This window comes from Gopherus evgoodei, chromosome 17 (genome assembly GCF_007399415.2).
Source record: "Gopherus evgoodei ecotype Sinaloan lineage chromosome 17, rGopEvg1_v1.p, whole genome shotgun sequence".
Classification (NCBI taxonomy): domain Eukaryota; kingdom Metazoa; phylum Chordata; order Testudines; family Testudinidae; genus Gopherus; species Gopherus evgoodei.
The window spans coordinates 8,405,628-8,418,325 of record NC_044338.1 but is presented as its reverse complement, the minus strand read 5'-3'; positions in this window follow the sequence as shown (position 1 = coordinate 8,418,325).

Below are 12,698 nucleotides of genomic sequence, written 5' to 3'. Positions count from 1 at the left end.
CAGAACAAGGCAGTTTCCCAATAAAGCTGGGAATTGAGTTGCAAAAACCCTCCTGGGTTAGCCCTAGTCAGTCCTCTTTATTCAGGCCAAGATCCCAGTGACTTGGAGTCTTGGGTGCACAATGAGTACAAGATCCATCAGCTTCTTGCATTCATGCTTTAGGAAGGGAGACCACAGTGGGTGTATAAAAAATGCAGGCTTGTTATCACTAATTCCTTGGGAGCTTGGCCTCAGTAAGGAGGGCTCAAGAGGCCCAGCATAGTAGGTTTTCCATGCTATTCCCTCACCAGCACACACACACACATTGAAATTTTTTTTTTCTCATAAAAATTAAGTTACATACGTTTAATCCAAATACAAACAGACTTCCCTGACAGTATTACTTCACTGCTAATGTTTCACTGTTCACAGTAGGGGAGGGGAGGGGATCTAGAAAGGATAAGAAGTCCTTAGACTGAGGGAGATCCAGGCTCTGTTCCCATCTCTACCATTATTGATTTGTGGGACCTTGCGCAAATCACCTAGTTTCTATAGTATGCTGTTTCTCTGCCCTCTGTAAAATGGAAATATTTCCCCAATTTATGCAAACATGGTGAGCTGTAACTAATTTTGCTGATTCAGTCTTGCAATTTTATCACAAAATCTGGTAATATTTGTGGTTGTTCTTAAAGACCCAGCTCCTGGAGTCAATTGATTTAATGAAAGCATAGATTCTTATGTAAAAATCGTTCCTAGACCATATGGTTGCGGAGAAAAGCATTAAAACATTAACCCTAAAAGGCTCAAAACTGGAAGGCAAATAAAAAGAAGCCAGCATTCATTATTTAAAAAAACAACATGATTTTTAAAGCCAGTCTCTTGATATTGGGGACTTGACTCACTTTTCACCACTTTGGGTTGACCACTGCTGTAACACTTCATTATCCTTGGACAGAAAGTGCTAGAGAGGTGCATTTTTTCATTGTTACATTTAAAAGCCTGGTGTGCATTTTGAAAATTCAAGGCACTAAAGAGTAGCCCACTATGGACTCTTACAGAACAGCTTTTTTGTCAAGATGTGGCTGACTTGATCTTCTCTGGCTGGTTTGTGCTAAACAGCCTTGTTTACGGAACACAAAATGCCAAGTGAATGCTCATTTTCACACCTAGCCTTTTAAACCATTAGATGCACCACTCAGGAAAGTCAAATATGCCCGGGAGCTAGAAAGGCCATTTTTAATTAATGCCCCCCCCTTTAAAAAAACAAACAAACTGAGCACACAAGTTCTTTTCCTCTCACCCCCTCCCTTAGTAGAGATCTACATGTTTACACATCATCCCTGCTGAAATAAAGCAGCAGCATGCACATCCCATAGATCTGCTACCCTGCCTTTGACTGGGGAGAAGCAGGCCCTGGTCATACTATTGCTACTGGGCTTTGTGGGGTAAGATTTCTTCCTCTCGTGTCCTCCATCTGACCTGCCCCCTCCTCACTTATTTACAGGGAGGTTTCCCTGGGGGCTGGACCAATTTGTACAGTGGAGGGGTGCTGAGCACCATTAAACCAAACTGTAAACCCTGGATATGATGGAAACCACTTCAAGCAAGGGGCAGCACCCCTGGTTCCAGCATCTATGCTCTTGTGCCCTTGAATTACGAGGATTATTTTGCAATGTGTGTTTCCATGAGACATTTAACAGCGCCCTTTATTTTTAACCTGACTGACTCACATCCAATCTTTCCTACAAATGCTCCCCTCCTCTGCTCCCTCCCCCTTCAGGGTTAAACACAAGCCAGAGAATTATAGCTTGAAGGTGGGGGGGGGGGGAGTGGAAGAAACTAAAACAAAACAGCAATCCAGGCAGCCGCAGCTTGCCAGCCCGCTGCGTTTCCTCCTTCGCGTCTCTCATTGTGCTGCACTGATTGTGTCTTACACACACGCACGCACTGATTGTCTTACACACACACACCACACACACACGCACGCACGCACTGATTGTCTTACACACACAAACACCCCTCCTTTCAGTCAGTTGCACCCGAAAGGGGATGCTGATGTAGCAGTGGAGATGATGCTCCCTTAGGCGGCGGCTGCAGCCGCTGCTCCTTGCCGGCAGCCCGCTAGGGATGTGCTGCTTTGAGTGAGGGGGGCTGGGGGGAGGACGGAAAATACCGCAGCCCTGCTCGGCGGGCATTGCAGGTTCCACATGGCACCCGAGCGCTCCGAGAAGGAAGAGAGCGCGAACAATGGGTGTGTGCATCTCCCCCTGCAGCCCGGTCCCACCGCGGAGCCTGACTTCACACGGGAGCACGGGCAGGGCCGCTGTGGGGGCTCTTGGGTTTCCTTTGCGTGTGTGTGTGTGGGGGGGGGAAATACAGCCCGGCCATTCAGAAGAGGAGCCAGACGCTCCGAAAGCCGCCCGAGCACGCCACCGGCTGAAGCCACCGAGCCATCACAAGGGAGTGTCGAGCAGCAGACACGTCTGAGTCGTGAAACGTGGCTACACGGAGCATTAACTAGCATCTGCCCGGGGTTATTTTAAGCGGCACGGGCGCCCTCGTTTCTTTTCGGTGTATGTAGAAAGCATGGCTTTTCTTCTGAATTCAGTTTAAAAAATCTTCCCAAAATACCAGTGTTGTAGCTGATCTTCCCGAATTTTGCTGGTGGGTTATTTACAGCTCTCCAATTTAGACTGTAAACTCTCTCACCTTCATTGGAGGGGACAGGGTGTCCCGTTTTTAAAATAGTTCCTTCTTTCTAGCGCTAGATCTCAACGGCTTCCTTTCTCCAGCCCGTTCCTTAGCCAGGCGTTAAATAGGTCAAAACATTTGAAACGGTGTGACTAAAAATGTTCCCCTCGTTTGTTCAGCTTTCAGGCCCTTGTGATGTCCTAATTTCAGGGTTTTGGATCACAATACAGCCTTTCATGACAGACAATTTACCGTTTGTTTATGGGAGTGCACACAAGGCACTGTGCAAATACAGGTTCTGCACTGGAAGGTTCAGTCTTCTGTGTGCCAAGTGCTTTATCCTATGGGCAGCAGTTCAGTACACAGAGCGCGGCTAATCAGTGCCAGCTCATGCCTTGTGCCATTCGTCGCCAGTGGGGAATTTGGACACTCGTGGGACAGGAGATTTAATGATGAATTCGAGAATTTCTCCTTTCTTAGTTTAGTCAAAGCTCCTGTTTATAGCAGCTAATAACAGTTTGAAGGTGGTTCCTTTAAAAGTGTGGAGAGGGATTTCTCCCTGCTCCAAAAAAGCCTTATAGACACGCCATGCATCTGAAGATTTTTTTTTTTTTACCCATGAAAGCTTATGCCCAAATAAATCTGTTAGTCTTTAAGGTGCCACCAGACTCCTCGTTGCTTTTGTGGATACAGATTAACACCGCTACCCTTCTGATAATAGATACCTCTCCCATCATCTGTAGACTTGCAGTGCTGAATAACTCAGCAGTTCCTGCTCATAATTCAGCTCTAGGGTGCTACACGGGCCTTTCCTTTGTATGACAGTGGCACTCCTGCACTCCCCACCCAGCTCCAAGGAGATTCCCCTCCTGTAAGAGCAGTATAGAGACAGGTGCTCTGCAAGTTTCACAGTGTTGCCGATGGACCTCAGTTCTGAGCAGCAGTAGCCCTTGGTTCTTGAGGCTCTTTTTAAAAGAAACTGCCAATCATTCCAATTTGTGCAATGGATAGATAGACTGTGCAATGGATGCACATACTTTTGTGATTGTGGATAACTTGATACAATCCTAAAACTGGAGATCCAAGATCAAGTTTGGCTGTAGGTGACAAGTGAAAGTGACTTTGAAGTTCTTATTCAGGTCAACCAACTACCCTCTCAGCCAGGTTAACTCATAATCATAAAGCTTTTTACAATAACCCATTTCCGCTTAGAAAGGTCCAAGAGTGGACAAACTGGAGTCTTGCATGTCAGGATCAAAATGAGTTGGCAGGCTGTCAATACAATCTATCTGATCCTTACTGGACCAATGTAGATATAAATAAAGGGGCTGAAAAAGCAGGAGAACTGAACAAAAAGCTATGGTAAGAAACGATACTATCAAGCTGCATGTCCAGCAAAGTGCTGCAGGGATCAATGTTGGGCCCTGCTCTGTTTAATGTTTTCATAAGTGATCTGCAAGTGGGGAGTAAATAAAATAATTCAATTTGAAGATAATTTAGATTGACATCTGAAATGAGTGTGCATGAATCCATAGTTTGGGTTCTTTATTACATGTTAGGCAATGTATGTGCTACCTTATGGCTACATTGCAACCTCGTTCAAAATGCTAAGCATCCATGTACAAGGTGTGACAAAGAAGAATATTCACTACAGGGCTGTGTCATTAATTTTTTTCCCGGTGAGGAAAACTTGCTCTAACATCCCAATTTCTTTGACTGTTTTAGCAGGCTGGATATTTTCCCCAGATGCTTTTTTCCTTATTTGATTACAGACAGCGAGGGTCAGAGTACATATAAAGAAGCAAAAGGCAGAATACAGCAGTTGACTGAAAGAGCAGTGTCAAGTGTGCATCTTAATAGGGTGCTAATTGAATGGACGTAAGTTGAAAGCAGAGGGTGTGTATTGGGCTGCGTATTAATTAAGGAACAGTGCAAATGCTCAATTTTGAAATAAAGACCAATTTAACTTTGCTTTCCTGTGCTGTGGTGTTTGGTAACACCTCTTCATATGTGCTAAAATTCAGCTAAATTTCTTTGTTGGCTGTTTCACAGACGAATGGAGGTGTAAGATTATTGTTTTATTTATAGACTGAAATAGACTGAAGTGTTTGTATGGTTTAGGATTATTTATAAATAGTGCAAACCTCAAGGGAACTATCCCAATCTAGCCTTTATGTTCCCTAATTAAAATTTTCAGGTAAGATATTCAATAGATTTACACTGCTTTCCTTCAGGTTCTACCCTACAGTCAGAGGATAGACGGAGCTGTGAAGGGAAGGGAGAGATTTCACCCAAATGGGAAGAGAATCCGCATGAGAAACCATAAACAGCTCTTTGTTGTCAAACGGCTCACACAACACTTCTACTATGCAAAATGTGAAACATTTGAGCGATTCAGCCAGCCAGTTACAGGAATTGAAATTATAAATTGCCAACACCTTGTTAGCCCTGATTTTATTTATTTAGTGTGGGCATAGTCATCTGGCCAAGCGATGGCATCTTCAGTGGTGTGATGCAGTTCTTCTAGGCCACCGCTGGACCTAGTCAGCAGATACTCCTCGACAAAGTGCATCATCGTCTGTATTGTGCCGTGGCTACACAAAGCTTTGTCACGAAGGCCCCAGCGACACTGGTTGGCTGCACAGAGACCTTGTTCAGTCTGGAACCTGTTTAACAGGGACCACTGGTGACGGGTCTGGTTAAAACCAGGCGGGCAGATTGTGGGATCGGCGACAAGGGACTGGTTGGGGATTATAACAGATCCATTCCTCTCGCCAGAGTGTTTCCACCCTAACATCCTGGCATGGCGGATGGGCGACGTGACAGCAAATGTGTAGCTGGTGGTTTAAAAAGGTCATTGTGCAGCAGCAGACTGGAGTTGGTGCAGACTTTCTCCAGTGACTTGCCAGTGGTAACCTCTCGTCTGATATGAGGAGAAGCGATATTGCTCAGAACTGGGAGCCATGGGACTGGAGTCGGGACGCAGGGTGCCGGAGATGATACGCTTGGCCTCATGTAACTGCAAAACCACCAGTTAGCCCTGATCACCACCTTCACCTCTCCCATGCATAGGGATTAGGGTTACACACAATAATAAGAGACAGCAGCAGAGGGTTTGCAAACCCTCAGTGGTCAAGTTTAGGTCTTCATAAGGCCAAACATGTCCATGTCTGGACTGAGAGATAAGGCTGGTACCCGTTCCTCAAGTCCCACCTTTGTCACAGTGCCTGCAAGAAATCTATTTTGTGTATCCCATTCTCTACTCTTCACATCAATTATCTTCTTATATTGTAGTCTCCTTGGGACAGTGACCATCTCTTCTTTGTACAGCACATCTATCTACCACCCAGACAAGTGGGTAATCATCCAACTACTGCTCTTCTTCACTGCAGAATTAACTTGAGTTATAACTCCAGTCCCAACCACACACAAACCCTTAACTCCATTATGGTGGTGCTTTTAATTGAAGCTTGCTGGTCGGTCAATAGGTACAGGCTGCAGTTTGAGTTAGCACAGCTTGTCAGCTGCGAACACAATCACCCTGTGCAGTTTGAGGATTATTTTGCAGCATGGCTGCTCTCACTGGAGTTCACTTGGGCGTGGATAACTCGAATTAACTTTGCAGTGAAGCGAAGCCCTTAGTGAGGGCTAAGCTGAGGAGCAGCTTGACAAAGTGTCAGCTAAACTTATTTATAATACATATACACAAGCGACATCTGATTTTTAAAGTGCAGGCAAATATTTTAAGTGTATCCCATTTCCTCCTCTTCCTGTCAATTATCTTCTTATATTGTAGTCTCCTTGGGCCAGTGACTGTCGCTTTCTTTGTACAGCGCATCCCACAACAGGGCTTCTGGATACAAGTATAATTTAATACTGAACAGCAGCAAAGACCATTGGTGGTTCAAATTTAGATACCATTTATCCCCTTTCCCTGAGTTTAGCAGACCAGGAGAAATGAGTCTGCTTCCCCATCTCCTCTTCATTTATTTTTTTAAATGAAGTGTTCAGTTAAATAATCTAGACCCTGCTTCCCAGAAAACATCACCCTGCTTTCTCTACAAGTGACTTATAGAAACATATTACACAATGTTGCCCAATTTCCCACTATACTAAGTTACAATAAATGTCAGCACCTGAGCTCAGACAATTTGTAGACCCCTTTGAATAGTGCTTCCCAACACTCTAGGGTTTAGCAAAGGTGACCCCCAGAAGGGGAAAAGGGGATTTAGGCCTTGATTTCTTTTAAAAGGGAGGCGGGGGTGGGGACAGAAGAGAAGAAATTCTTCCTGCATTGTAAATTCAGGTGTTACCTACCCTGGACTAATGAAAAACTCCTAGAATCACAGAATGAAGATGTCAAAAATCATATATAAATAAAACTTGATTAATTGAGAGGGGGAAGTCATTGCTATTCAGACTATTTGTAATTTTTTTTTTGTTACTGATTGCTAACACCTGTTACTAAAGCACTTAGAAAAGCTCTCTTTTTTAAGGGTTCAACACCTTACTTCTTCAATTAAAGACTGAGAAAGCTACGAGTGCTGATTCATCCAAGAAATCCTGACAAACACAAAGATCAGACTTGAGATTCCTGCTGCTATTTCCTTTGGTTAAAAACAAAGAGGAAGAAACACTTCTTTTCAAACAAGGACATGAATCATTCTTAATAAATAATAAAAGAGCAAAATAAATGCAGGCCATGAGTTATTTTTTCCCCTTGACATGGCATGTCTAGAACCTCGCAAGGCAATAGGAACAGGAGCAACAAAATTCTCACTTACCTCAGACAGACCCAAAAAGCTGTAGTCACTTCAGAGCTGTAGAAGGAGAAGCCTGTCTTTGGGACAGGGTGAACCTCAGCATTGTGGGAAAACCTGTAGGGAGAAAGGGCTTGTAGGAGATCCATTTATAAAAGGGGTGTCTCTGTTGAACATCTGGGAATTTCCTTTACCCATAGCACAACTAGAAGTCTAAAAAGCCATTTAAAAAAAAATTAAAATATATGCCCCAGGCGAAACAGACTTCAGGTAACTCACCTATCTGTGACTCAGTTTCCTGATCTATAAAATAGGGATAATGACACTGCTCTGCTGTTAAAATGCTTTGAGATCTACTGAAGAAGAGCTTTGTGGAGCTTGAAAACTCGCCTCTTTTACCAACAGAAGTTGGTACAATAAAAGATACCACTTCAGCCACCTTGTCTCTCATATAAAAGCAAGGTATTATTATTATACTGATGAAAGCAGTTCTGCTTCTAACAGACCTATGCCATAGGTAACTTCAAATATTATGGTATTGATTCTATACACCTCACTTACCCTAAAATTGTGATAGTACCACCAATTATCCTGCTATTCTTCAATACAAGAGATGTAGAGCTTCCAAGATAATTTCTTCTTAACCCGCCCTCCCCTCCAAAAAACAAACCCCAAATCTTACCCTCTTCCCCATACTTCACGGGCATCTGCAATGTTGGAATGAATAAAATACCATCCAGTGCTCTCAGGACTATCCTGAGGCAATCAGTCTGCTCTATCTGTAACACATGTGCCAGTGTGAATCAAAGATTAATATTACAAGATGCCCCTGCAGCATAAGCCGGTCATCACCATTGGCCCCAGTAACCCAGTCCCCTTTGTCATAGATTGCTGATACTGCAGAGACAGCTGCATAGAGATCATTTGCAGCCTCCCATGGGACACTCATGAGCAATGCTCCACAGGTTAGATATTGTCTAAGGCCTTTCTCCAAAACTTCTACCGGTTCAAACATTGAATTAGTGTTAAAGCTGGGGAGAGTGGCAATGATGAAGACAAGGCTTTGATGGCCAGACCCATTTTTACTACTGTTTCATTTTGACTTACTCTCCAACAGTTTTAACTGAAACTGGCAACCCAAGCCAGACATGCTAGTGCAGAGGTGGCCAACCTGAGCCTGAGAAGGAGCCAGAATTTACCAATGTACATTGCCAAAGAGCCACAGTAATATGTCAGCAGCCGCTCCATTGGTTCCCCCCGCCCCCTCGGCTCTCAGTGTCTCCCACCCACCAGCAGCCCCTCTGATCAGCACCTCCCACTCCCTCCCCGCACCTCCTGATCTGAACTGTTTCATGGCCTGCAGGAGGCTCTAGGGAGGAGGTTGAGGAATGCAGCGAAGGGAAGGGGTGGAATGGGGGCAGGGCCTGTGGCAGAGCCAGGGACTGAGCAGTGGAAAGTTGGCGCCTGTAGCTCCAGCCCTGAGTCCATGCCTGTACAAGGAGCCTCATGTGAACTTCTGAAGAGCCGCATGTGGCTCCGGAGCCATAGGTTGACCACCCCTGTGCTAGTGGTTCATCTGAACCAATGTCAGAACTGTCTGGTAAATTTCTACAGCCTAAGGATCGGATCTTGAGGGTGTTGAGTGCCTTCCACTCCCATTGCTGTCAGTGGGAATTGCAGGTGTTTAAGACCTCACCAAAGGTGCTCAGCAGCCCACAGGACCAAGGTTCACGAGAGGGATGGTTTCCTTTTTTCCAGCCTTGCTCTCTGATGAACTTGGTTTTGGCCAGCCTGCCCAAAGATCAGGAACTTAAGGATTTTCCAAATCCCTAATGCCATTGCACTGCAAACATTCTCACAGTTTTAAGTCGTTATCAGAGACTGCAAGTTTGTGCAGGAAACAAACCCACATTATTCATGCTTACTTGTCTCAGTTAATAAGCATGCCCTGGGAGACACAGAGAGAGGAAATAAGTATTGGCAATCTTGTCTCATTCCGCATGTAATCTAAATATCTGGTTTATTTATCAGTCAGGAAACAGTTAACAATGGTTGTGTTTGAAGTGCCACCATTACACAGTGCTGTCTGAGCATACAGACAGAAACCAAAAATAACGTAGATGTGTGACCTGCCCCGTCCACTCAATTGGATGTTAACTCAGAAGCCTACTAATGACAGTTATTTTAACAGAAACATCAATTATATTAGGGTGGCAAGCAGGACTTGAGTGATAATTGTATTTTATATCTTTTTAGAGCACATCTCAAAGCACTTTATGAAAGCATATAAGGATTATTATCCCCATGTTACAGCTGGGATAACTGGGATAGAGAGATTATGAGCTGCCCACGCCTTCTGAGCAAGCTAGTAGTGGGCTAAAGTCTTTATAAGGTCTTGTATACATTTGTTCTCAAGGTATTTCAAAGATGCAATATTTTAACTAAACATAAAACTGTTTGCTGAGGTGCACAGCCATGATTTCATCTCACGAGTACGTGCTTGAAATGCTAGGAAAATGTTGTCAAATGTTTTACTTTAGAGGAGTCCCTTTCTGTTTATGCTCTGCTCCCATAGAGACACAGCGCGCTTTGAATTTCACAGCTTCAGGGGAGTGAAGAGCCCTTGAGTGTATACATAAGTTGAGAATACGTTCCTAAGAATTCGTTCTCAGTGAGCAGTTTCCTTTAGTTGTATTCTTAATTCCATGCTTTATTTATTTTCTTCTTTGCAATCTGGTCTCTCCTTTTCCAATTATTCAGTGAAGTTAAAAGGAGACACATTTAATAATGGATAAAAGGAAATATTTTTAAGAGCAAGGTGAGGACTTATTATTGCAGGAACTTATTGGGACAAGAACAGCAACATAAGTTTTGAAGAAAGTACTAGTGATTCTAATGGATAATATCTGCTGTTATGCCAGCAGCGGTTCTCAACCTATTTACCATTGTGGGCCTCATATACATCTCTCTATGTGTTATGTGGGCCCCATCCACACAATATATATACTATCTGCGTGACCCTGAGGCTGCCACATGGGCTGCAGCTGTGTGCTGATTGGGCCGCAAGCAGCCCAAGAACCACTGCTATATAGAATATAAACATGCTAAATGCTCTCTCTCCCTCTTCATCTTCCAGGACATCACCTGGGGTCAAGTAAAATGTCCTCCACAGCAGTGGTTTTCAAACTTTTTTTCTGGAGACCCAGTTGAAGAAAATTGGTGATGCCCATGACCCAACTAAACTGGGGATGACGGGTTTGCAGTGTGGGAGGGGTTCAGGGCTGGGGCAGAGGGCTGGGGTGTGGGGGTGAGGGCTGTATGGTGGGGCCAGCAATGAGGGGTTCAGGGTGTGGGAGCGAGCTCTGGGCTGGGGCAGGGGGTTGGGGTGCAGGAGGGGGTCAGGGCTCTGGGCTGGGGGTGCAGGTTCTGGGGTGAGGCCAGAGATGAAGGGTTTGGGGTGTAGGAAGAGGCTCTGGGCTGGGGCAGGAGGTAAGGGCGCAGGCTTACCTCAGGCGGTTCCTGGTCAGCGGCACAGCGGGGGTGCTAAGGCAGGCTTCCTGCTTGTCCTGGCACCATGGACCACGCTGCACCCCGGAAGTGGCCAGCAGCAGATCCGGCTCCTAGGTCCATGGCCCCTCCGCCTAAGAGCCAGATCTGCTGCTGGCCGCTTCCGGGGTGCAGCGCGGTGTCAGAACAGGTAGGAACTAGCCGGCTTTAGCTGGGCAGCACCACCGACAGTACTTTTAACGGCCCTGGTCGGCAGTGCTGACCAGAGGCACCGTGACCCAGTGCCTTCCATTCCATGACCCAGTTCTGGGTCGGGACCCACAGTTTGAAAACCACTGCTCTACACTACAGGATTGCAAGTCCAAGCCAATTAATAAGCATATCGGACATGCTCCAAAGGGTGACCCTTGAATCCTCCTTGACTAGGAGAGATGATAGCTAAAAGGAAAGGTGTGCTTGCCTGTAAAAGAGGATAATAAGAGGGAGGGTGCCAAAGATACAAAGGCTCTAGCTCCTCAAAAAAGAATCTGACAGTTGCCCAGTTGTACGCATAGCAATCATTGTCTCTGATACCATGAAACACAACTCCTACAATCAATCAGCTAAAGTGTTTCTCCCTGGAGGGAATGAAGGCATCATTTGTACACTGCATTTCTCTTCTTTCCAGTGGCTCAAGGTCTCTAGGAGATCCTGCTAACAAAAAAATGCAGCCACACGATTATCACAGGAAGGCTGATGTTTTTGAAAGCTCTGTGGAGAACTTCATCTTTTCTTTATAATTAGGATGTCTGGAACATCATTCCACTTTTCAACAGGAAAACAGGATGCAGGAAATTACCAGCAAAGTTGGTTGAATTACTCTGGTTAAGCATTATTGAAATCAAGGAAGAAGCGGCAAGAAGCTACTCAGAGAAAAGAAGCTTCATTAACAAGACTCGGTAGGGATTTTTGAAAGAGCTTCTTGACTTTTTGCTTTTCTGAACTCCTCAAAGACAAGCTTGAGGTGGATGCATGTGCATTGGGGGAGGGGAAATGGGGAAAAGGAATGTGGGAAATGCAGTATGGACATACAAAATGGAGACAGCAAGAGGAACTGTTGAAAAGAAAATAGGATTATTATTGTGATTAAGAGAGCAATAATCAGGAGTGTATAATGACCAGCACTGGGAAAATCAATCACCCTGGGTAATTGTATGTATATTACTAATTGAAACCATAGTTTCACCACAGTTCGGAATATTCTTGCTAAAAGATTGACATTTGTTGGCAGGGAAACGATAGTTCATTTACTTGGTAGCTGCAAAACCTATTATAGGGTGGCCCAACAATAAGAGCAGAGGACTGAGGTGTCAGGACTTTGAGGTTCTTTTCTCACTTTGTGATCTTGGACAAGTTACTTAACTTCTGCATACTTCTACTTCACCAGCCTTAAAACTTATCTTTTCAGTCAGTCTACAGTCCCCTCCTGTAAGCGCTGATTATGTCAATTTTTCTGTGTGCATGCTCAACTTGGTCTTTTCAGCACCAGTATGAGTTACCTTCTGCACAGAGATATGATGAAAGCACTGTTTCTCATTCCCAAGATGGTTACTGCCAGGGAATATTACTAAAGGACCAGATTTATAAAGGTATTTGGGCACCTAAAGATGCAAATAGGTTCTTCTTGAAAATCCCACTAGGCACCTAGCTGCATCTTTAGACACCTAATTACCTTTGTAAATCTGATCCAAAGTCCCTAAACCAACAATAGACACTAGTAGT